The 23,680-nt window shown below is 46.3% G+C and overlaps 1 protein-coding gene across 15 annotated transcripts in view; it reads right to left on the minus strand.

Moving 5' to 3' along the window:
• dtna (dystrobrevin, alpha) overlaps positions 1 to 23,680 on the minus strand; it is a 709,829-nt gene that overhangs the window by 452,000 nt on the left and 234,149 nt on the right. For 2 of the 15 annotated variants that reach the window (XM_070892667.1, XM_070892655.1), the window contains exon 2: positions 20,974 to 21,270. The exons of 12 other annotated variants lie outside the window; for them this stretch is intronic. The gene's annotated coding sequence lies outside the window, so the exon portion shown is untranslated. Of the gene's footprint in view, positions 1 to 4,439; positions 4,486 to 20,973; positions 21,271 to 23,680 lie in introns of those variants that run through there. One more of the 15 variants, XM_070892660.1, reaches the window with a different exon arrangement.

Raw genomic sequence — 23,680 nt, forward strand, 5'->3', positions numbered from 1 at the left:
ACTGTATAGATACAACATATTGTGCGAGGCCCCTTGGGGAAGAGTGACCATAATATGGTAGAATTCTTTATTAAGGTGGAGAATGACACAGTTAATTCAGAAACTAGGGTCCTGAACTTAAGGAAAGGTAATTTCGATGGTTTGTGGCGTGAATTGGCTAGAATAGACTGGCATACGATACCTAAAGGGTTGACGGTGGATAGGCAATGGGAAACATTTAAAGATCAAATGGATGAACTTCAAAAATTGTACATCCCTGTCTGGAGTAAAAATAAAATGGGAAAGGTGGCTCAACCGTGGCTAACAAGGGAAATTAAGGATAGTGTTAAATCCAAGGAAGAGGCATATAAATTGGCCAAACCTGAGGACTGGGAGAAATATAGAATTCAGCAGAGGAGGACAAAGGGTTTAATTAAGAGGGGGAAGATAGAGTACGAGAGGAAGCTTGCCGGGAACATAAAAACTGACTGCAAAAGCTTCTATAAATATGTGAAGAGAAAAAGATTAGTGAAGACAAATGTAGGTCCCTTGCAGTCAGATTCAGGTGAATTTATAATGGGGAACAAAGAAATGGCAGACCAATTGAACAAATACTTTGGTTCTGTCTTCACGAAGGAAGACACAAATAACCTTCCGGAAGTACTGGGGGACCGAGGATCTAGTGAGAAGGAGGAACTGAAGGATATCCTTATTAGTCGGGAAATTGTGTTAGGGAAATTGATGGGATTGAAGGTCGATAAATCCCCGGGGCCTGATAGTCTGCATCCCAGAGTACTTAAGGAAGTGGCCCTAGAAATAGTGGATGCATTGGTGATCATTTTCCAACAGTCTATCGACTCTGGATCAGTTCCTATGGACTGGAGGGTAGCTAATGTAACACCACTTTAAAAAAAGTGAGGGAGAGAGAAAACGGGTAATTATAGACCAGTTAGCCTGACATCAGTAGTGGGGAAAATGTTGGAATCAATTATTAAGGATGAAATAGCAGCACGTTTGGAAAGCAGTGACAGGATCGGTCCAAGTCAGCATGGATTTATGAAAGGGAAATCATGCTTGACAAATCTTCTGGAATTTTGTGAGGATGTAACTAGTAGCGTGGACAAGAGAGAACCAGTGGTGTGGTGTATTTGGACTTTCAAAAGGCTTTTGACAAGGTCCCACACAGGAGATTTGTGTGCAAAATCAAAGCACATGGTATTGGGGTAATGTACTAAAGTGGAGAGAACTCATTGGCAGATAGGAAGCAAAGAGTCGGGATAAACGGGTCCTTTTCAGAATGGCCAGCAGTGACTAGTGGAGTGCCGCAGGGGTCAGTGCTGGGACCCCAGCTCTTTACTGTATACATTAATGATTTAGATGAAGGAATTGCGTGCAGTATCTCCAAGTTTGCAGATGACACTAAACTGTGTGGCGTTGTGAGCTATGAGGAGGATGCTAAGAGGCTGTAGGTTGACTTGGACAGGTTAGGTGAGTGGGCAAATGCATGGCAGATGCAGTATAATGTGGATGAATATGAGGTTAACCACTTTGGGGGTAAAAACACGAAGGCAGAATATTACCTGAATGGCGGCAGATTAGGAAAAGGGGAGGTGCAACGAGACCTGGGTGTCATGGTACATCAGTCATTGAAAGTTGGCATGCAGGTACAGTAGGCAGTGAAGAAGGCAAATGGTATGTTGGCCTTCATAGCTAGGGGATTTGAGTATAGGAGCAGGGAGGTCTTACTGCATTTGTACAGGGCCTTGGTGAGGCCGCACCTGGAATATTGTGTACAGTTTTGGTCTCCTAATCTGAGGAAGGACGTTCTTGCGATTGAGAGAGTGCAGCGAAGGTTAACCAGACTGATTCCCGGGATGGCTGGTCTGACATATGAGGAGAGACTGGATCAACTGGGCCTTTATTCATTGGACTTTAGAAGGATGAGAGGGGATCTCATAGAAACATATAAGATTCTGACGGGACTGGACAGGTTAGATGCGGCAGAATGTTCCTGATGTTGGGGAAGTCCAGAACCAGGGGACACAGTCTTAGGATAAGGGGTAGGCCATTTAGGACTGAGATGAGGAGAAACTTCTTCACTCAGAGAGTTGTTAACCTGTGGAATTCCTTGCTGCAGAGTTGTTGATGCCAGTTCATTGGATATATTCAAGAGGGAGTTAGATATGGCCCTTACGGCTAAGGGGATCAAGGGGTATGGAGAGAAAGCGGGAAAGGGGTACTGAGGGAATGATCAGCCATGATCTTATTGAATGGTGGTGCAGGCTCGAAGAGCCGAATGGCCTACTCCTGCACTTATTTTCTATGATTCTATAAGATAATTGCAGAATTGTTACAATTAATATGCACACACTTGGAGATACAGCAAAGAATAAGTAAGGTATGCTGTAAAACATTCAGGGAGTGATACTAGTTTTCACTTGTCGCGCAAAGCAGGTAGATAGCGAATCGGCAGCCCGTTTTACACAGCGGCAGATTTTTTTTTCTTGGAATAATGCAGCACAGAAGGAGGCCATTCAGCACACCGTGCCAGCAGACCCACTGGAAGCGGGCAGAAGTGAGGTAGCTGCCATTTATTCACCAAAACCAGTTTCTCGGCCACTACCTCAGTTCTCGCTACATGGAAAAGCCTCTGTCTCAACAATGACAAATACGCATAACTCTTCAAACCGCAGCAAATAAAGCTGGATGTTAGGAAAGGGAGGGAGAGAGCTGGCTGGATCAGGCTTGCAAATGACCTGGGAAAGCTGCCGGATTTCCAGAGCCTGGGAAACCCAACCGGTCAGCATTAAACCTGGAAAAGAGATAAATTCTGAAGCGCACAGCCTCATTAAAATATTCAAAATATCATCCTCTTGGGAGCAGGTTGGTTGCCCGTGCCTCCAGTCCCACCTCCATTAAAACCGGAAGTGGTGGGTTCGAGGCAAGTTGGGTTCGATTTTGAGTATTTTTTGACATCTCACCCGACCCAAACCAATCGTTTTTGTACTCGTAGAGTCTAAACAAGGAAGTGTGAGGTTGAATATTTAATTCAAAAATGTCAAATTCCGTGCAGAAAGCAAAATAAAGAGAGAATTAAGAGAGATAAAAGAGACAGAAAGAAAAAGTTAAAAAAATCAATTGACATTTTTTTAAATCACCAACAGTAATTAAAAACTGAAAGAATGAGACTCCACAGTTGTAAAGGTAATTTTCAGTGCCAGAGAGGTTGTTTGGCAATAATTAAGATTTATCACACCGTTCAGTGGTTATTTATAACGTAAGGACTGCAAAATCATGCCCTTCCGTGAAATCTCGGCGAAATACTGCTATAGCGCAGCTTTTGGAGGAGCATAGCACCTTGGACAGCAAGTTCCTGATTGCTGCGTTTAACTGCACATGTTCGGATGCTGGAAGTTGCTGTCCGATTTACTCCATAATAACGGTGAGTGCTGATAGCCTTACCGTTATTTCTACCTCAAAATCCAGGCCAATCATCTTTCACATTTCATCCTTGCCATTATCTTCCTGGCTTTCCCTGATCCAGCAGCTTTCTCCCTCCCTTTTCTAACATCCAGCTTTATTTGCTGTGGTTTGAAGAGTTATGCATATTTATCATTGTTAAGACAGAGGTTTTTCTATGCAATGAGAACAGAGATACTGGCCTAGAAACTGGTTTTGGTGGAAAAACTGGTGGCCACCTCACTTCTGCTCACTTCCAGTGAGTTCTGTGGCAGCCGCAATTTTCGGCTGTGCTGCCATTGCCTGCATACGTGGAAAATGTTTTAATTAGCAGGAACATGACCTCAATCAGCATGCAATGCCAAATTGTTGCATGCTCATCCATTTTGAAGCTCTCTGATCCTCTTACCGCCCTCTCCAAAACACACCCGTGCATGCAGCCGTTAACAGTGCGGAGAGGTGGGAGAAAGCGGTGGTGAGCTAGAACCCGTACAGTAAACAGCTGCTGGGATAACTGTTAACTATGGAGAGTTCAGAACATGTAATTGGAGTGCAAACTGCTTCCAATGAGATGCATCAAATCTGGTCAGTCAAACATTATAAGAGGTAAATAGTTTAAAAATAAACTGTACTGTACTACTGTTGTAATAATCTCAGGAAAAATCAAAGCTACATTTATTTACATTTTATATATTGGGGTTTTCAACTTTAGGAACTGACAGTGATATACAAAGTTTGGAAGTCTGTTTTTAAAAGGTTTGACAGCATATTTTCTCCCGAGTTCTTCAAAAGTCTGCTGTTGTTAAAAAATGAATTAAACTCTCTTCTGCACCATTTACACCAGTAAACTCTTGACCAAGAGTTCATGTTCCCCCTTTAAAAACAAATTGTTCCATTGATGTCTCATGCAATGGTTTAAGGATATCTGTGCCAGTCTTTATGTGCTGTTTCCAGTCACAGTCCCTCCAGATCTGAACATGTGCTTTAAAAGAGCCACTCACCGTGAGTGAATCCTCTATGCGATATGCAGGCTAGTGCATTGTCATTGCTAGCTGCACCCCATCCCCCGCCAGCACCATGGTGAAGCACAAACCTCCACACATCAACCATCTGGGGGAAAGATCTGTGGTGCTATCGCAGCCAGCAAAGGTGGGAGTACCAGGTAATCTGGCACTCATTTGTGGACCCCACACAAGACTCCGACAAATGCCTGTGAAAGTAAGAGGGCAGCCATGGACAAACAAACAAACAAACAAACACCTCGTTATGTGCCACAATGCACAATGCTCCAACCCTACAGGGCCATTAGCGGACTCGATAGCAAAACCCAGGAGTCGGCACCAAATGATCTGACACAGCACACTGCCCGACAACACTACACCAATCATTCAGATGTGACCTTTGGCCTCCTGCTGAGGTTAGCGCCGGAAAGAGCATGTTGCACAACAGATTATTTGCTGCGCTCATGTAATTTAGCAGGCAGCACCAAATATCGATGCTGTCTGTGCTCTTTCTGCAGGCGGCAGTTAGCCTTGGCCCACGCTGTTACCGGCAGGTTTCCAACCTACTCAAATTTATAGGCCGATGCCTCTATGCCTCTAAACCATGGGGGTTGGCGGCGCGGGGGGGGAACGGCGAAGTTTAGAAGAGATAGGCAAAAATGGAAAAGGAGGAGGGGTAGTCCTGATAATAAAGGATGGGATTTTTTTAAAAGACAGTAGAAAGAAAGGATCTTAGTTCCAAGAATCAAGAAGTTTAATCAGTTTGGGTGGAGCTAAGAAGCAGCGAAGGGCAGAAAGCATTGGTGGGAGTTGGTCCACAACAGTAGTTATGTACGGCAGAGTATAAATCAGGAAAGTAAAGATGCATGTAACATGGGTAATACAGTAATCATGGGGAACTTTAATCTACATATAGACTGGACAAAACAAATTTGCAGTAATAATGTGCAGGAAGAATTCATGGAATGTTTACAAGATAGTTTTCTAGATCAGTATGTTGAGGAACCAACGATGGAACAGGCTATTTTAGATCTAGTATTGTGCAATGAGAAAGGGTTAATTAATAACCTTGTAGTAAAGGGGCCCCAAGGGAAGAGTGACCATAACATGATAGAATTTTATATTGAATTTGAAAGTGATTTAGTTAAATCCGAAACTAGGGTCTTAAATCTAAACAAAGCAAACTGCGTAGGTATGAGAGGCGAGTTAGCTAAGGTAGATTGGGAAACTACATAAAAATGTATGACAAGCAATGGCTAGCATTTAAGAATACATAATTTACAACAAACATACATTCCTTTCAGGCACAAAAACACCACAGAAAAGGTGGTCCAACTGTGGCTAACAATAAAAGATAGTATGAGATCAAATGAAGAGGCTTACAATGCTGCCAAAAAGAGTGGTACATAAGAAGAACATAAGAAATAGGAGCAGGAGTAAGCCATTTGGCCCCTCGAGCCTGCTCCGCCATTCAATAAGATCATGGCTGATCTGATCATGGACTCAGCTCCACTTCCCTGCATGCTCCCCATAACCCTTTACTCCCTTATCGCTCAAAAATCTGTTTATCTCCGCCTTAAATATATTCAATGACCCAGCCTTCACAGCTCTCTGGGGCAGAGAATTTCAAAGATTTACAACCCTCAGAGAAGAAATATCTCCTCATCTCAGTTTTAAATGGGCAGCCCCTTATGCTAAAACTATGCCCCCTAGTTTTAGATTTCCCCACGAGGGGTAACATCCTCTCTGCATCTACCTTGTCGAGTCCCCTCATTATCTTATATGTTTCGATAAGATCACCTCTCATTCTTCTAAACTCCAATGAGTATAGGCTTAACCTGCTCAACCTTTCTTCATATGACAACCCCCTCATCTTTGGAATCAACCTTGTGAACCTTCTCTGAACTGCCTCCAAAGCGTATATCCTTTCATAAATATGGAATCCAAAACTGCACGCAGTAGTCCAGGTGTGGCCTCACCAATACCCTGTACAACTATAGCAAGACTTCCCTGCTTTTATTCTCCATCCCCTTTGCAATAAAGGCCAAGATTCCATTGATCACTTGTTGTACCTGCATACTATCCTTTAGTGTTTCATGCACAAGTACCCCCAGGTCCCGCTGTACTGCAGCACTTTGCAATCTTTCTCCATTTGAATAATAACTTGCTCTTTGATTTTTTTTCTGCCAAACTGCATGACCTCACACTTTCCAACATTATACTCCTTCTGCCAAATTTTTGCCCACTCACTTAGCCTGTCTATGTCCTTTTGAAGATTTTGTGTGTCTTCCTCACACATTGCTTGCTTTCCCACCCATCTTTGTATTCCCTAAACCTGATGGCCTCCATCCTCGGGGTTTGAAAAAGGTTGCTATAGAGATAGTGGATGTATTGGTTGTCATCTCACCGACACAATTCCATCGATTCTAGAATGGTTCCTGCAGATTGGAAGGTAGAAAATGTAACCCCACTATTTAAGAAAGGAGGGGGAGAGAAACCGGGGAACTACAGACCAGTTAGTTTGACATCAGAAGTAGGGAAAATGCTAGAATCTATTATTAAGGACATGGTCATGGGGCACTTAAAAAATAATAATAGGATTGGGCAGGGTCAACACAGATTTATGAAAGGGAAATCATGTTTGACAAATTTGTTAAGAGTTTATTTTAGGTTGTAACTAGCAGAATAGATAAGGGGGAATCAGTGGATGTGATGTATTTGGATTTTCAGAAGACATTCGATAAGGTGCCACACAAGAGGTTATTAAACAAAATTAGGGCTCATGGGATTGGGGGTAATATCCGAGCATGGATTGAGGATTGGTTAATGGACAGAAATCAGAGAGTAGGGATAAAGGGGTAATTTTCGGTTTGGCAAGCTGTAATTAGTGCAGTGCCGCAAGGATCTTGGGCCTCAGTCATTCGCAATCATCTCAATGATTTGATTGAGGGGACCAAATGTAATATATTCAAGTTTGCTGATGACACAAGGCTAGGTGGGAATGTAAGTTCTGAGGAGGATGCAAAGAGGATTCAAGGGGATATAGACAGGCTAAGCGAATGAGCAAGAACATGGTAAATGTAATATAATGTGGAGAAATGTGAAGTTATCCACTTCGATGGAAAAATAGAAAAGCAAATAATTTTTTAAATGATGAGAGATTGGGAATGTTGATATTCAGAGGGATCTGGGTGTCCTATACACCAATCACTGAAAGTTAACATGCAGGTACTGCATGCAATTAGAAAAGCAAATGGTATGTTGGCCTTTATTGCAAGAGGATTTGAGTATGAGTAAAGATGTCCTGCTTCACGATGACATGCAAGCCATGATCCATACCAATGGATCCACCACAGACCCAATACAAGTGCAGACCGGGGTCAAGCAAGGTTTTGTCATTGCACCAACGCTCTTCTCAATCTTTCTCGCTGCAATGCTTCATCTAACCTGCAACAAGCTGGAGTTGAGCTAATCTACTGATGAACGGGAAATTGTTCAACCTCCATCGCTTCCAGCCGAGTACTAAGGTTGTCCCAACCTCTAACATTGAATTATAGTATGTAGGCGATGCTTGCATTTGCGCACACTCAGAGGCCGAACTCAAAACCGTCATTGACACCTTCACTGATGTGTACAAGAGTCTGGGCCTTACATTAAACATCCGTAAGACAAAGGTTCTCTACCAACCTGCCCTGCCTCACAGTACTGCCCCCCCAATCATCAAGATCCACGACAAGACTTTGGACACGTGGACCACTTTCCATACCTTGGGAGCCTCCTGTTAGCGAGGGCTGACATCAATGACTAAACACAACACCACCTTCAGTGTGCAAGTGCAGCCTTTGGTCGCCTGAGGAAAAGAGTGTTTGAAGACCAAGATCTCAAACCCGGCACCAAGCTCATGATCTGCAGAGCAGTAGTGATTCCCGCCCTCCTTTATGCTTCAGAGACATGGACAATGTACAGTAGGCACTTCAAAGCATTGGAACAGTACCACCAACATTGCCTCTGCAAAATTCTGCAAATCCTTTGGCAGAATAAGCGTACCAATGTCAGTGTTCTCTCTCAGGCCAACATCCCCAGCATCAAAGCATTGACCACGCCCAATCAGCTCCGATGGGCGAGCTACATAGTCCCCATGCCTGATACAAGACTCCCGAAACAGGCACTTTACTCCGAGCTCTTTCACGGCAAGCGAGCCCCAGGAGAGCAGAGAAAATGCTTCAAGGACACTCTCAAAGCCTCCCTGAAAAATTGTAACCTCCCCACCGACACTTGGGAATCCCTGGCCCATGACCGCTCAAAGTGGAGAAGAAGCATTCAAGAAGGCATCGAACACTTTGAGTCTCTTCGTCACGACCACGCGAAAGCCAAGTACAAACAGCGGAAAGAGCGTACGACAAGCCAAGCACCTCAACCACCGGCCCCACCTGTGACAGAGTCTGTAGATCCTGCATTGGACTCATCAGCCACCTTAGAACTCATGTTAGTGTGGAAGTAAGCCATCCTCGACTCCGAGGGACTGCCTAAGAAGAAGAAAGACATCCTCATGCAATTATATAGGGCTCTGGTGAGAGCACACCTGGAGTATTGTATACAGTTTCGATCTCCTTACCTAAGTAAGGTTATATTTGCCATAGAGGGAGTGCAACAAAGGTTCACGAGACTGATTCCTGGGATGAGTGGGATTGTCCTATGAAGAGAGATTGAGTAGACTAGACCTATATTCTCTGGAGTTTAGAAGAATTAGAGGTGATCTTATTGAAACATATAAAATTCTTAGAGGGCTTGACAGGGTAGATGCAGGGAGGATGTTTTACCTGGCTGGGGAGTCTAGAACCAGGGATCGCAGTCTCTGAATAAGGGGTCGGCCATTTAGGACTGAGATGAGGAGAAACCTCTTCACTCAGAGCGTGATGAATCTTTGGAATTCTCTACCCCAAAAGGTTGTGGAGGCTCAGTCATTGAGTATATTAAAGACAGAGATCGATAGATTTTTGAATATTAATATTAAGGGAATCAAGGGATATGGGGACAGTGCAGAAAAGTGGAGTTGAGGCAAAAGATCAGCCATGATCTTATTGAATGGCAGAGCCTGGCTCGAGGGGCCGAATGGCCTACTCCTATTTTTTATGTTTCCTTTCCATTTTTACTCCGCTTTTACTCCAATTGTGTCAGGCGAGCATCCTGGACAAAAAATTCAACAAAACCTCTTTTTATCTTGTTGATTCTCTGAAAAACAACTCATCAGCTGCAAGACTGGAGCCACTTTCATCCTCTGGGAAAAGAGTTGCTGATCAGTTGAAATGCAGTGGATTCCAAACAAAACCAAAGTGTAAAATTCGGCTTGTGTGTCATCAATGAACAATGCAGTAGCTGGGAGAATTAATGTGATTTAGAAGACACCTTGGTCATGAAGTCTGTGAATGTACTTTGCAGCCCCAGAGTCATCCTAGGATTACACTTTCTGATGGTCACTTGACAATCAATTGCTGTGCTGGAACACAGGGTTCATTGGAGTGGCTTGTAGGGTGTTGCAGGGGCCTCTTTAACCCCCAAAGCACAGACTTGGGAGAATTCACCGCAAAAAACCTGACCCATCTTTTAGGAATGTCTCAGGGCATGTCGACCGGGTTGGGGCTGGATTGCCAGTACAGCTGTTGGTGGTGGATGATTCATCCGAGCAAGCTGTCTCCACTGCAGCCCTCTCACTGGAACATTTCTCTAACTTTGTTGTGTGTTTTGACAACGGCTCTGGACATGATGCTGCGTGTTGTGTCAGACGGATAGCAGTGCTTCATCTAGTGTCCCTCCATACCATGCCCATGCTTCTCACACTCCGGCTGGAATCTTACTGGCCCCCGGATGCGATAACGGGAGGCACCAAGGAAGCCAATTTCAAGGCCCAAGTTTTTTTATGATGTTCCCGTCCAGCGGGGATCATGCCAGGTAAGTATGTTGGATTCTCAACAATTCTGGATTAGTTTGTCTAGTTGATAGGTGCAGAAGTGGTATAAAAGCTACCATTTCACAGCTGTTCAATTTCCAATCTTAGAAGCTGGAGCCTTCAGAATTGGAATACACTTTTCAGCTTTATGGAGATTTGAAATGTTTGCAGTGAACTCTCTATCCAGTGTCACCTGCTTGGGGCAACCTCTCTCACCATTGACAGATTGCATCTGCCATCTCAACTTCAACTGCTATCTATTCCATCAGCATCGATGCCCTTGAAAAAAATCTGAGAGCTCTTCTCCCCCTCCTCCTCCTGCCTCTGCGAGCAGCTTGTTCTCTTCTTCGCTGCCTCTGCTCCATCTCCCTGTCATGCTGCAGGCCAAGGGGATGACAACTAGAGCACGCATGACTGGGAGCAAGTGGTCTGACCAGAAACTTTAAAGTCAGAAGCAAGGCCTCTTTCATTTGCAGCACCACTCCCTGTCCCCTCACCAACATTAAACAACTCTAGATTTCTCCAAACACTTCCACAAACTTACACAGAGCCAGTAGAAATTAATCAGCAACTGAGAATGGTTGATGATCCCTTTAAATATCGCTGGTAGGGGGTCTCTACAGCTGTTGAACGTGTGTTGAGCTGCATGACGTAATACAGCGCGTTACTCCCAGCATTGAGGATGGAAATGGCAGCGCTGGCGTCAAATAAGCATAGAACGCTGATTGACGCCACGATATGACTCCTTTACATACTATGTGGAGGCTCAATCTTTGAGTATACTCAAGACAGAGATTGTTGTGTCCTTACACACTATTATAAATTCACACGAGGCACATTCTGCAGACAAAGTCACTCTGTGACCTAACCTTTATTCACAGGACCAAGAAGTGATGAAGGTGGGTGGAGCTTCCCCTTTTATACCTGAAAGACCAGGCTAGGAGTGTCTCCCACAAGTTCACCCCCTGTGGTCAAGGTGTGCATTTCTTAGGTGTATATAGTATGCAGTGTTGTTAATGAAGGTTACATACATGACATCACCTCCCCCCCATGTCTTGTGGGGTCAAAGATTAAGTCTTTCAGGCGGTCGACGCTCTCTCGTGGAGCGCCGCAGTTGGGGCTCTGGTTGTTGAGCCTTGGCATGCGTCTTTGCCCTCTGTGGTGATTCCGGCTCGTCCGGGCTGGCCGTAGGGACTGTGCATGCTGCTGAAAGTTCTTGTTGCTCATTCACTGGCGATGGTGTGGGTAGCATCTCATGATCTTCCTCAGGTTCCTCAGTGTCCATGCTGAACCTTTTTTTTACTTGGTCCAGATGCTTGCGGCATATCTGTCCATTGTTAAGTCTGACCACTTGGGAGAGCGACCTGGAGGCATAAGCCACAGGTTGGAGTTGGCCCTCATCATTACTCTGCTGCAACACGCACCTAACCCCATAGGATGATGCATCACATGTCAAAACCGATTTCTTACAGGGGTTGTACAAGGTCAATAGCTTATTAGAACAAAGTAGGTTCCACGCCCAATTGAACGCCCGTTCCTGACAGGCCCCCAAAACCAATCTCAACCCTTACGCAGGAGCATGTGTAGCGGCTCCAACAATGTGCTTAAGTTCGGCAGAAAGTTCCCGAAGTAGTTCAAGAGTCCCAGAAATGAACACAACTCCGATGTGTTGCCGGGCCTGGGCGCACGACGAATCGCCTCAGTTTTGGATTCGGTAGGCCGGATCCCGTCTGCGGCAACCCTCCTGCCCAAAAACTCGACCTCTGGGGCCAAAAACACACACTTGGACTTCTTTAGTCGCAGGCCTACCCGGTCCAGTCGGCGTAGCACCTCCTCCAGGTTGTGGAGGTGTTCCTCGGTGTTTCGAACCATGATAAGGATTTCGTCCTGAAATACAATTGTTCCAGGGATGGATTTGAGCAGGCTTTCCATGTTCCTTTGAACGATAGCGGCTGCTGAACGAATGCCAAACGGACACCTGTTGTAGACAAACAGCCCCTTGTGCGTGGTGATGGTGGTCAGTAGCTTGGATTCTTCAGCCAGTTCCTGGGTCATGTAGGCTGAAGTGAGGTCCAACTTGGTGAACAGCTTGCCGCCTGCCAGCGTGGCGGAAAGATCCTCCGCTCTCGGAAGCGGGTATTGGTCTTGTAGTGACACTCGGTTGATAGGGGCCTTGTAGTCACCACAGATCCTGACCGAACCATCCGTTTTTAGAACAGGGACGATGGGGCTTGCCCAGTCGCTGAATTCAACAGGCGAAATTATGCCCTCTCTTAGCAACCTGTCCAACTCACTCTCAATTTTCTCCTGCATCACATACGGCATAGCTCTGGCTTTATGGTGCACTGGTCTGGCGTCCGGGATGATGCGTATCACAACTTTGGTACCTTTGAAAGTCCCGACACCAGGTTGAAATAGTGACTCAAATTTCTGTAGGACCTGTGAGCATGAACTTCGCTCCACAGATGAAATGGCATGCACATCCCCCCATTTCCAGTTCATCTCGGCTAGCCAGCTCCCCCCCAAAAGCACGAGATCATTTCCCGGGACAATCCAGAGTGGCAGCCGGTTCTCTGATCCATTATGTGTGACCACCAACATTGCACTGCCTAGCACTGGGATGATCTCTTTGGTGTACGTCTGTAATTGCGTGTCAATGCATTCTAGTTTGGGTCTGCTAGCTCTGAGTGGCCATAGTTTCTCGAATTGTTGGACACTCATAAGTGACTGGCTGGCACCTGTGTCCAGCTCCATGCATACCAGGATGCAGTTAAATAGGACTTTCATCATCATAGGTGGCGTTTTTGTATATGAGCTGTGGATGTTTGTCACCTGAACCCGCTGAACTTCAGCGTCCGTTACGGTGTCCCAAGCATCACCCTGCCTTGCAGACCCCTCTTGTGGTTCATCTGCCTCATAAATTAGCCTCACTGCGGGCTTCCTGCACATTCTGGCTAAATGTCCACTGAAGTTACAATTTCTGCAGATGAATTGTTGGAACCTGCAGGTTTTTGCAGCATGTCTGCCCCCGCACCTCCAGCATGAGCTGAGATCGTTGTGAACAAAAGGGCTGTTACCAGGCATTCCTCTCAGATTGTCTCTTTGATTACTCTTGAGTACTCTGTAAGTGGGTGTCAATGGCCCCACCCTGGGACGTATTGTTCCTTGTGATGGTGTAATTGTCCGTTCAATCTGCCATTGTCTCTGCTGATGACCCACTCTAGAGTCTGTTACTGCCTACCTGCGGGGTTCTGAGTCACGTTTACAATGTTAACTCCCTGATCCATCGCCACGTTGGAAGGAAAGTTGCGCGCGTATATTATCTTGGTTTCATCCTCCCCCGCCATGAAGGTTTGAACGATCAACGCCGCCGCTTCCAAGGTCAAGTCCTTGGTCTCAATTAGCTTTCTGAAAATCCCGGCATGACCAATGCCTCAATGAAGAAATCCCGTAACATCTCCCCCCTGCAGGCGTCTGTGAACTTACAGAGGCTGGCCAAGTGCCGAAAGTCCGTAACAAAGTCAGGTATGCCCTGTCCTTCCCGACGTCGGTGAGTATAGAATTGGTGTCAGGCCAATATATACTGCTCGCCGGTTTGAGGTGCTCACCGATCAGTTTGTTGAGCTCCTCGAAGGTTTTGTCCGCCGGCTTCTCGGGTGTGAGCAGTTCTTTCATCAGCGCGTACGTCTTAGGTCCACAGCTGGTCAGTAGATGCGCCCTTCGCTTGTCAGCCGCTGCCTCTCCCAGCCAATCCTTCGTGACAAAGCTCTGCTGGAGCCTCTCAACTAAATCGTCCCAGTCCTCACCAACACTGTACCGTTCCTCTGTGCTACCGGTGGCCATTCTCGTGAGTCGTTGATTCCCGATTCTCGTCGACAAATGTTGTGTCCTTACACAGTACTATAAATTCACACGAGGCACATTCTGCAGACAAAGTCACTCTGTGACCTAACCTTTATTCACAGGACCAAGAAGTGATGAAGGTGGGTGGAGCTTCCCTTTTTATACCTGAAAGACCAGGCTCGGAGTGTCTCCCACAAGTTCACCCCCTGTGGTCAAGGTGTGCATTTCTTAGGTGTGTATAGTATGCAGTGTTGTTACATGAAGGTTACATACATGACAGAGATTGATAGATTTTTGGATATTACGGGAATCAAGGGATATGGGGATAGTGCAGGAAAGTGGAGTGACCCAAAACGGCACCCGTCGCACCCAAACAATGGTCACCACGCAATCGAATCTTTAGCCCGTTAGATTTTGTGACTCCTACATATTACTTTTAAATTATGCCCACTTCAGTTGACCTTTAATTGCAAAACATTTTCTCCACCTTCCGAACAAATTTTTTAAAAGCCTTGTACAGAATTCCCTTCCCCAGCTGCCTTCTATGCTTGTCTGATTCGGACATTGTTAATCCTATACTAAGTAATGGGGCTCGGGTCAAAAGAAATATGAGAAAATGGTTAGTGGATAAATAACAATAAACTGTAAATTATACAGAATTACAAAACGGAAACAAGTCATTCAACCCAATCAGTCTGTGTTGGAGTTTATTCTCCACAGGAGCAGTAGTTTCAACCCCATGTGCAGTTCTGTTTCCAATCAGCTTGATCATCCTGTCCTTCAACCACTTGTCTTACCAATCTTTAAATGTTAACATGTTCTCTGCTTCAATCACTGCTTCCAGTAGTGAGTTCAATAGCCTCGCAACTCTCATGTAAAAAAAAAGTTTCTTCTGCTCTCTGTCTTAAATCTCGTAAATTTAAATGGGCCCAAGTTTCCACATGATTTGCACCTGATTTTTAGGAGCAACTGGTGGAGAACGGACTATCTTAGAAATCGCAATTCTCCACATTTTTTTTTCTGCAGTTCTAGTCAGTTAGAACAGTTTCACTTTGGAACAGAATTGTTTCTTCAAAAGGGGGCGTGTCCGGCCACTGACGCCTGATTTCAAAGTTTCCACAGTGAAAACGTACTCCAAACTAACTTAGAATGGAGCAAGTGAAGATTTTTGTAGAACTGAAAAAACCTTGTCTACACATTAAAAAATCAGGCGCAGGTTACAAATTAGGCGTCCAGAACGAGGTGGGGGGGGGAAGGGAAGTCATTAAATTCTATAATAAATCCTTATTTATACTTATACAAATATTATACAAATAAATCACCTGAATAAAAATTTATAAGCAAAGAAAAGATTAAATAAACCATCTTCCTACCTGTGTGAAAGTGCTTCAGCCAGGGAGAATTCTGCAGGAAGCCTCACAAGTTGAGGCAGCCGTTCATTCCCGCCGGGGGGGGGGGGAAGGAAGAAGCCGTTCCCGACAGCGGGCGGGAGGGGGGAGGGAGTGCGGGCCCGACCGACCAACCGACCGACCGAACGCAGCGGGGGGGGAGGCAGCCATTCCAGACGGCGGGCGGTGGGGGGAAGGAGACAGTGAGAAGGCTGCAGGAAACCTCACAAGTTCAGCAGCCATTCCCCGACGGCAGGGGGGGGGGGGGAGGCCATCGGGAAACGACTGCCTCAACTTTCGGAGGCTTCCTGCAGCCTTCTCACTGCTGCAAAAAGCCTCAGTGCTGATGTGCTGATGGCAATGTGCTTTTTAAAAAAAATTTTCAAAAATTAAACAGCTACAAAGAACTACAAAAATGGCCGAGTGCCAATGTTTCCTTCACACTGCGCGTGCGCGAACGCTCCAACGCGCACGCGCATGGTTGCCGGCAGGAAAAAAACTAATTTAAATGGTACCCGCCCCCTCCCACTTACAAAATTGGTGCGAGTGGTAGGCTCCGCCCCCCTGGGCGCCGCGCCAAGCAGACATGGAGCTGCAGTGCGCTCCAGAATCGTGCGTTTTTTTTCCGGAGCCGTTTTCGGCGCAAAAAACGGGCGCCCAGCTCGGACGGGCGCCCGTTTTTTATCGTGTGGAAACTTGGGGCCAATATGTCTATGTCCCCTCATCCTAGACCCTTCAATGACAAAAAAACAGTCTACTTTGTAGCATCCCTTCCTAAATTCCAACACCTCTATCAAATCACCCCTTAGTCTCTTGTTCTAATGAAAACAGCCCTAATTTTTGAAGTCTTTCTTCACCTCTGTATTTTTTCATACCAGGGAGCATCCTAATGAATCTGTGCTACACCCTCTTTATTGCCTCACCAACCTTCCTTTAATGTGGAGACCAAAACTACAGAGGTACCAAGAAGGTGAACAAGTGCATACAAACAAAATATAAATAACTGAAGGTGCTACAGTAGTCCCACATTTTGCAAGCTCATTTACAAACAAATTCTGCCATTCATATATTGGATTAACTGAAATAGGAATAAAAGATGATTTTTAAAAACCTATTGAGGAAGTGCAGCGAAGGTTCACCAGCCTGATTCCCGGGATGGCAGGACTGACATATGAGGAGAGACTGGATCAACTGGGCCTTTATACACTGGAGTTTAGAAGGATGAGAGGGGATCTCATAGAAACTAATGAGATTCTGTCGGGACGGGACAGGTTAGATGCGGGAAGAATGTTCCCGATGATGGGGAAGTGCAGAACCAGGGGACATAGTCTTAGGATAAGGGGTAGGCCATTTAGGACTGAGATAAGGAGAAACTTCGTCACTCAGAGAGTTGTGGAATTCCCTACCGCAGAGAGTTGTTGATGCCAGTTCATTGGATATATTCAAGAGGGAGTTAGATATGGGCCTTAGGGCTAAAGGGATCAAGGGGTATGGAGAGAAAGCAGGAAAGGGGTACTGAGGTGAATGATCAGCCATGATCTTATTGAATGGTGGTGCAGGCTCAAAGGACCGAATGGCCTATTCCTGCACCTATTTTCTATGTTTCCATGTTTCTATTACCTGCACCAGGCTGCTGCTTTCTCCTGAAAGGAATGTCTAGACTTGAGAAGGTTAAGAGTTAGAGACACGAGGGGGGAGGACGGTTGAGAGATTGGAACTTGGCGGGGGTCGCGAGATTGGGACTCAGGGGTTTTTGAGAGATTGAGACTCAGGTGGGGGGAGTACACAGATTGAAACATGGGGGGTCAAGAGATTGAGTTGGGGGGTGTCGATAGATTGAGACTCGGGATGGGCGGTCTACAGAATAAGACTCGGGAGGGGGAGGCCACAGATTGAGATGCAGGGGGAGGGGGAAGGGCGGTCCACAGATTGCAACTCGGGGGATGGGGGTGGGGCACACATTTGAGACTTGGGGGGGGGCGGGGAGAGGGGGTCCACAGAATGAGACTCGATAGGGGGGGCGGAGGGGAGCACAGAATGAAACTCGGGGGGCCGGCATTTGAGACTCGGGGGGGGGGGGGGGGGTCGGGGGGATCCACAGAATGAGACTCGATGGGGGGGGTCCACAAATTGAGACTCGGGGGGGGGGGGCGGTTGCCAAGAGACTGAAAGTCGGGGGGGGCGGGGTCAGGATATTGAGACTGGCACATTGAGACTTGGGGGAGTCCACAGAATGAGACTCGGGAGGGGTCAAGAGATTGAGACGTGGAGTGCAGGGTCCACAGAATGAGATTCGAGAGGGGGGATGGCCAAGAGATCGAAACTGGGGGCGGGGCGGGGGTGAAGATATTGAGACTTGGGGAGGCGGTTGACACATTGAAACTCGAGGGGGGATTCACAGATTGAGACTCGGTGGGGGGGGGGGGGGCGGTCGAGAGATTGGGACTCGGCGGTGGGGGAGGGGGGGAGATTGGGAATCAGGGGTGTGGGGGGAGAGATTGGGACTCGGCGGTGGAGAGGGGGGGGGGAGATTGGGACTCGGGGGGTGGGGGAGGGGGAAAGAGAGATTGTGACTCGGGGGGTCGGGAGATTGAGAGCCGGGGGGGGTGGGGGGGGCGGGTGGACAGGTCCACAGATTCAGATCCGGAGGGTCAGGAGATTGGGACTCGGAGGCGGGGAGGGGTCGAGAGATTGTGAATCGGGGGGGGGGGGGAGGAGGGGGGGAGCATGGGGCGTCAAGCGATACGGGTGCGAGAGATTGAGTTGAGAGGCGGACACATTGAGACCCGGGGCATCAGGAGATTGAGAGCTGGGCAGGTCGGGTGATTGAGACTTGAAGGGGTGGCAGGTCCCCAGATTGAGGCTCGAGGGGGTCCCCAGATTGAGTCTCGGGGGGGGGGGGAGGGGTCCCCAGATTGAGGCTTGAGGGGGTCCCCAGATTGAGACTCAGGTGGGGGGATGGGGAGGGGTCCCCAGATTGAGACTCGGGGGCGGGAGGGTGGGGGTCCAGATTGAGACTCAAAGGGTTTTGGAGTTTGAAATTGGGGGTGGGGGAAAGAGAGGGAGAGGGTGACAGGGGACCGGGGGAACAAAGTGGGAAAGGGATATAGGGTTTGGGCTTGGGTGCTCACGGGACGGAGCGAATCTGGCATTGCGGATTGGGGAGGATGGGGGAAGGGAGAAGAGAGGACTAGAAGATGGAGTGTGGTGAGGTGGGACCCAGCATTTCCTACAGAACGGGGAGTAGCAGAAGCAGAAACAAGGGGAGCTGCCAATAAAGTGATGAGTAAAATCTGGGGCCTTCACTGCAGATAAATGAAAGATTGCTTCCCCTGGTGGGAGAATAGGAAACATGGACAGACATGCGTTGCAAGCCTTGATTTTACATCGCAAGTTGCAACCGCCACTGTTCACGTTGGGCTGGGAGAGGACGGGAGCAGCAAGTAGCACAACCGCAATCTACTGCCCCGTTCCTTTGGCTCCTCTCTCAGGGCAACAAACCCCACGAACAACGCCAGGCTTGATTGGTAGCTGGGGCTCGAGGCTCCTCTGAAATTGGCCCTCCAGCTTCATTTTAATAACAGAGATGAGCCGCCCGTGCACCGTCAGAAGCAGCTCGTCCGATGTCGGGGATCAAATTCGGGTATGTTGCATCGCCAGCAAGTACTGGGAAGTGGGTGGTGGAGATTTCAGTAGTGCTATGGAGCTATGAGAGGCAATCTTTCCCTACTGTTTCTTCAGCGACCTCCGGCGGTCCCTTTAAGAACCGCTATAGAACTGGAACAGACAAATAGTCGGAGCCTGCCCAGCACATACTCCACCTAATTTTTCTCGCATTTTGCCGAAGGTTCCTGAAACAGACGCAGGGCGCTGCTTTGCCTATTTAAATTGATCCCAGGCTGATTTCAGGCAGTTGATAGGTACGCCTAATAACAGTGAGGCCAGTGATATGGCGGCGACCATCCTGCCAGCACAGATTAGGTGCAGACCTCGTACCTAGAAATCGCCATATATTGAAACCGATTTACGGGCAAAGAAAGGCGAAACACAAATTTATGCATCCAAATAATTTTTGTTGACTATGGCCCATGCCAAGTGCAAGGATATTGGATCAAGGCCACTATATAAATTGAGTTTGACACCCCTGGTCTGGTACTTTCAATAAAAATATTCCCTCTTGACTTTCCATCCTTTTAAGCAACATATAAAAGATAAAAATGACTTATGTACAGAACTCAATGATGCCGAAAGTGACCTTCTACTGAAATGCAGTTCAGTCATCCTATGCAAAAACAGGCTTGTGGTCAAAATGTCAGCCCAGTTCCATTGAGGTTTGCAAATCCATTACAACCGTGTCCTCTAACATGAATTCTTTCCACACACCTGCCTTTGTCAGTCAATAATCCAGTGCAGCTTTTTAAATACATTGCTGGGAAAGTAACATGATGTAAGATCAATTTAGCACTGGAAGCTATAAACATAAAAATAAAAATCAAGTCATTGGCAAATACAAACCCACATTTTCTGGTGTTACTTTATCTGTTACTACAACTGTCAGAGCTACATACTTGAACAATCTATTTTGCTAACTTAACAAGCTTTAAAAGTTAGACTGCAATTAGATCTAATTATGTCGAGCTGAAAGTAAAACTTGTTAGCTTGCTCTGCATGGGAAAAGTAAGTTTTATGGATGACCCTCTTTGTAACAGGGGCCTAACAAGAAAATGAGCAGTCAAGGAGGAGAAAAGCCATTTGTCCATCAAAGCTCACACCTCCAACACCCAAACTTCCACATCAAGATATTCAACTGTATTTTTAAAATTCACAATTGTTTTTGACTTTATTATTCTACCTGGCAAGCCAATCCAAACATTTATCAATTCTTTATATTTTTCCTGGTATCTTTTCTAAACATACTTTTTCCCATTTACTTTCCTTGCTTACTCTGAAGTTATAATCTGAATTTACCACATAATATTGTAGCCATTAAGTTTTAATATCCCTGCACATGACAATTATCTTGACAGTTTGGTGGGGTAATTAAAGCCAGAATTGTAAACTGCAGTTGAACTAGGTCCAGAATTGATGATCATTTTACTATTGATGACTTTATTTACAAAGCATTGCTTCCTAAAATCACAGAACACAATGGTCTACAATGGAGAACTGCTTGTGCTTGCCTGGGCATAGATCCTGAACACATTTGTAATAGTATAATTAAATCTGTGTCAAAACCTAAAATAGGTTATACACCGACAGATTTTCAACTTCAAAAACGAAACAACATGAACTAATAAGGCATCATTCACAAGGCCGAAATCTCCAGCTTCTCAAAATGAAATCCATTTCTTCTTACCTGGTATACAGTACCACACCTAAACAATAATGTGTCCAAATAGTGCTGGTTCAGCAATGCAGGAACAATGTGTGCAAGAAGATTCCGTATTGACCATGTTTAACTGTATGTGCAACCCAAAATAAACAATGCTTCATCTTAAGGGCCAGGCCTCTGTGTGTACTCTCCTCCTGTTCCTCAGTGCACTTGCTGCCAGGCAATCTAATACACTTAATCATGTGACCTGTTGCCATGGTTCCCGTGAATCCAGCTGTTTGTGTTATAGAAGACTGAAACAAACTTTTTTTTCACCCGATCCTGCAAAACAAAGCCAAAGTTCTTTCACTGAGGAAGTCAGCTGCCCTTACAAGTAACTATTGTACGCACCAAACCATAATTTGAATCAAATGAAAATCAGAATCTACTGCCAGCAGTAACTGGAAGAAAACTGTAAAAGAAGGTCATTGACCACCTTGTGAGGAAATAGCCAAACAATTGTCTTTTGAACTTTTCATTTCAACTTTTAATGAACAATAATACTCTGGGAATCACACGTCTCCCGGCTAAAAAAGACCCAAGACTGCGGATGACATTTCCAGTGGATCCTCCTTCTAATCTAGTAAGCCGCTCTCTTTCGTTTTTAGTTTTGACCTGCTGACAAGTTACCTGTTGCAAGCATCCAGCGTCCCTTTGGCTTGAACAGACTGGTCTAAGAACATAAGAAATAGGAGCAGGAGTAGGCCATTTGGCCCCTCGAGCCTACTCCGCCATTCAATAAGAACATGGCTGATCTGATCATGGACTCAACTCCACTTCCCCAGAAGCTGTCACTTGAAATAGCCTGTCTTCCATATGTCATATAACTGGAAGATGCATCAAGCTAAGGTTTATTATTTAATAATAAAATACATGGTTCTTAGTGTGGACGCTGTTCCAAGTGACACCTTTATAATCTCTAAAGTGGCAGTGGCCTGTGACAATACCATTGTTGACAATGACAAAGATGTGTTGATGTTGGCAGGGTAAAAAGAGACTCAACAGGGTAGAAATTAGTCTGTGCCTGCTTTCAAGCCCAGGTTCTGCAGAGGCCCGATTACTAATTTCTATCGATCTACATACTCAGAGCGAGCTGCCGACACTGGTCATGCCTCTAAACACAACTCAACTGAGAGAAAAACATTTCAAGGCTGGCTGTCTCGCCAACAGCAGGGCAAAAGTACCAAGAAGGGGGAGAGATTGAAGCAAACTCCTGAAGGGGAGGGGCGATCCTGACACCTATGGCTCGATAGGAAGATTTTTTTTTAATGTTTAAATTTACCTTTAATTAGCAGCCACAGGAGCTACCCTACCCCACTCATCAGTGACTAATTTTCTAAAGGGAACCTTCAAGAGGATTAGACACCTTATTAACATATTCAAGGGACCAAATGTCTGTCATGTATCTCACACTACTGTATATAACTGTATCTTACCATGCTATACATGACTGTAACTAGATATGACCTGTAACCACAAGCATACTTTACCATCAGGGGTGCACTTGCAGGAGACACTGCATACCTGTTCCACACAGGTATATAAAGGCAGGTCTCAGGCACTCGAGAGCTGTGAAATAAAGGTGCAGGTCCAGAGTGACCTTGACTTCAGCAAGTGCCCCGTGTAAGTCTGTACTGCAGGGTCAGGACTTTACAACGTCTGTTTAAGGCATTTGCCCATGACACCTAAAAAAAGGGTTCCACGAATTTAGCAGTGTGACGAACACCTACACAGACTGACCCACAACTAAATTGGTATGCTTTGCACCCATTTTATGTCTGGTGATACATTTGATTAATGTTTTCTTCTTTCTATGGCCAGTTGCTTTCCCACAGTATTTTTTAGCTCTTCCTCCAATGTATGTGCACACATTGTCTAGCCTAACCTTTCTTCGTAAAAGACTGTCAGCGAGAAAACCTCCAGGCCAAACAGATGTCACTATTTTTTATTTAATATGTAATTAAGCAGGAAGAACAAAGTACAGAGAAGTACCTTCAATATAAAAGTACTACACCAGTCCAAGAACTGATAAGGAATCAAATTCTTCATTTTGTTCTTGATTTCAAACCCTTTAACCATCATTCAGATTGACCGTAATGCTGCCCGATGGTGCTCGCAGGCCGGGGCCCACTCAGCCTGCTGGGCCAGGCCGCCACACTGCTCTTTCTGCTCCTCGGCCTGCTCCAATGGCGCTTGCAGGCCGGGGGCCGCTCAAGAATAGTTCTTTGCACTAAAACTGGGAGCGGAAGGAGCAGCATGGCGGTCTGGCCCAGCAGGCTGAGCGGCCCCTGGCCTGTGAGCACCATCGGAGCAGGCCGGGCAGCGAAAGGAGCAGCGTAGCAGCACACCACTCCAGGAAGCAGCACATGCTGGAGCAGGAGAGCAATGGCAGTGAAGAGAGACGTCACCAAGATCCAGGTCAGTGATTGGAGCGTGGGCAGATACAGCAGGAGCGGCGAGATCGAGGCGAAGGAGTCGCGAGAAATCGTAGAGGGATGTGATCAGGGCCCAGGAGAGGTGTGAGTTTGGGGCCCAGAAGAGGCAAGGGCCCAGGGGCAGCACTGGCCAGCCCACACTGCGATATGTGTGCGCACTAGGTCGGTGCAGCAGAGCTGGTCCCCAGTCATATTGGTTAATCCTTGCCACTGGACCAAGACCTAGCTCTGTCAAGTCCGTATGGCGGCTGGTGTGC

This window comes from Pristiophorus japonicus, chromosome 1 (genome assembly GCF_044704955.1).
Source record: "Pristiophorus japonicus isolate sPriJap1 chromosome 1, sPriJap1.hap1, whole genome shotgun sequence".
NCBI classification, from domain to species: Eukaryota; Metazoa; Chordata; class Chondrichthyes; family Pristiophoridae; genus Pristiophorus; species Pristiophorus japonicus.